Source organism: Elephantulus edwardii, unplaced genomic scaffold (genome assembly GCF_000299155.1).
Source record: "Elephantulus edwardii isolate Elephantulus edwardi_28Jun2011 unplaced genomic scaffold, EleEdw1.0 scaffold00123, whole genome shotgun sequence".
Classification (NCBI taxonomy): domain Eukaryota; kingdom Metazoa; phylum Chordata; class Mammalia; order Macroscelidea; family Macroscelididae; genus Elephantulus; species Elephantulus edwardii.
Genome location: NW_006399873.1, coordinates 240,722 through 243,658, shown reverse-complemented (window position 1 = coordinate 243,658; position 2,937 = coordinate 240,722).

Sequence of the window (2,937 nt, the reverse complement as noted above, 5' to 3'; positions counted from 1 at the left end):
TGGGGGTGGGGAGGACTGGGTGGGGAGAGAAGTGCAGCAATGAATGAATGGAAATCCAAAATCTCTGTAAATGCTCATTAAAATTATTTTTAAAAAATTTTAAAAAGTTTACAGTTTATTGCTTGAATTATCGATATTGGACTTCACAGACCATGCATTTTCTTAATATTAATCTTATCTAACTCATTATTTTTTAGTTAGATCTGACCGATAATTGACAGACTAGTTGATTTTCAGAGCCCATATGTCATTGTTTAGAGAGAAAAAATAAGACATGGAGGCACAGGGCTGTAAACATCTCTCTGAAAGGGCCAATGGAAGTGAGAATAGCACAGCCTTTCACCACGCCAGAGCATACAGCAAATAAAGACTGTGGCTCAGACCCATGGTCCCTCTAGAGCCACACCAGCAACAAGTTGTTCCTTTATTCATGGGTGACTCACAGACTGTAGCACCGAGAATAGAGTTCATTAGGAAAATAAATTGGAGAGTAGGGGAGGCAAAGAATATTACCCAATGTAAGTCCAGGTTTTAGTCCAGTCATTGCAAGGAACAATTTCTCAATTAATTGAGGCTCTGGTTTCATTTTAAAATTCAGCATTTCCTTCTATCATCAGGCAAGAATAGCAAAACCTTTAACTCTGTGTTAATCTTAGGGCTTCTCTGGTTACACCTTGCCACATTTTCTCCAGAGCTATGACACTGTCTCTCCAGCACCATCACCAGAGTCTTGCTATCACAATCTTACTCACACAAGGGTCTCACTCTCACCAGGGTCTTGCTCCTGTTTCTCTCAAGTTTCGCTTTCCAGTATAAGAAGCATTCTCCCTGCCTTATTCTAATTCCACAGTTGTTGGTAATTTACAAGATCATGTGACTGTGGTTAAGGTAGTTGGAGACCTCAGGGAGTTGCTGAAATGACCAGGAAAGCCAACTTTTTTTTTTTTAGAAAAGTCAACTTTTAAGCTGCTGACATATGAAAATAAAGCTTCCACCCACAAAGGGGTTGGTTGATTCTAACCTCACAGAGGCTTTACCTTTGGATTAGCGGTACATCTTCCTGCACAGTAAGATAGATATAAAAAAAATAACACCATATAATATATAACCTACCAGTTGTATTTCCTTAAAGAACTCCAAGATTATTTCATTAGTGTACATTTTTGCTACTTCCATAAGCTGTAAGATTATGGCCATGGCCATTAAGTAGAATTAATTAATTATAATCAATTGTCTTGTTAGGCAGAATGTTTAGATTTGGGAGAACATTAATAACTTACTATATTAAAATATGTATTATTTTATATTTATCAAAACCTTAGCACTCTTATATGAGAAGACAATAATAAAAATTAAGAAATATTTAAATTTTCAAAATAGATTAATATATAAAGGAATGAGCTACTCTGTTACTTTAGTTGAGAAATAAGTATTAGTATTATACATTTCCGGGTGTCTAAAATTTGGCATTCATATGTCTTTCCTACCCAATCATTGACCATTTATTTTGTATAGAAGTTATTATTGTATTAAGGAGAGAGGATTAGGATAGGTTGTAAGTCCCTTCCTATTAAAAGTCTTATGTAAACTCATGAGACCTCAGTTAGGTGCTTTCTCTTGTGGAATGATCACCTGGAACACAGCATTAAGGGCACATCAGCAATAGTTGCCCCCACCAGTGCCACAACTGATAGTCTAGAGGATATTTGCCCATTGCACAGCTGTCTCCACACTATCAACTTGTGTCATTCACTGTCACCAACCAGTTGTACCTGAAGTGACAGTCTACAGGATCTTGCCAGTCATTCATCAGTTTCTATAAAACCAGTCTACATATCTACGGTCACTTGACTCTTTCCCCAAACGGACGTAAGTGTCTGAGAGACCTTCTAGAAAATTACTGAGTTCAAAGGCCATAGAAGACGAGACAATGATATAGCTTTTACTGTAAGAAACTATGTAATTCCAGAACATTTAATCATGCCAATGTGAAGCCTATGCTTGGAAAAGAAGATAGCCGTCAGAACAGAGCAAGGAAACACTGCATGGTTCAAAATTGGGAAGGGTATATGCCAAAGATATGTCCTATCTCCATACCTTTCCAACCTGTATGCAGAACAAATTATCTGGTAGGTAGGGCTGTATGAGAAGAAGTGTGGCATCAGGATTGGTGGAAGATTCATCAACAATCTGTGTTATGCAGATGACACAACCTTGCTTGCTGAAATTGAGGAGGACCTGAAGCACTTGCTGCAGAAGATCAAGGACTACAGTTTTCAATATGGATTGAGGCTCAATGTCAAATGTTCCACTTGGTAAAGGTGGACAATATTTCATACATGATTTACAGTCTGGAAAATTCAATAGAGGAACACTATCAGTTGATTCCAACTAGATAGCAGTGACTTTAAATTAAACTGTAATTAAATAAACTTATAATGAAATGCGTTAGCTGTTGAAACATGTTCAAATAGTTTCAGTTATTGTATTTTCATTTTTATTTGTGTAATGTTTGAATAACTATTTTATTAAATTGTGAAAACATTGAAATTCTTTTAGTTAGTTTTACTTATGATCTCTGATATATAGCTAAAGTTTAGAAACTCTGAAGTTATATTGTTGACTTAATTTAATTTCTTATGAATAATCCTGTGAAATGTCAGGTATTTATAGCTATTCACCAGTTTGGCTCAAATTTAAAAGCAAATGACAAATCATGCTGTTATTCAAAATATATACACCTCTGCTAGCAAAACATAACCAATGATGTTGAGGAAATCATAAGGTCATGGTTGAAAGATGTAAAACAGAATGTGTAATTGGTTGTTGTTTTGTTTTTTACTTTCTGATATCTATGCTGATTTTTCATATAAGAAGGAGAATAACAAAAGCTATTATAATGCAACAGGTAAGGTTTCCACATAAAATTAGGCTTTG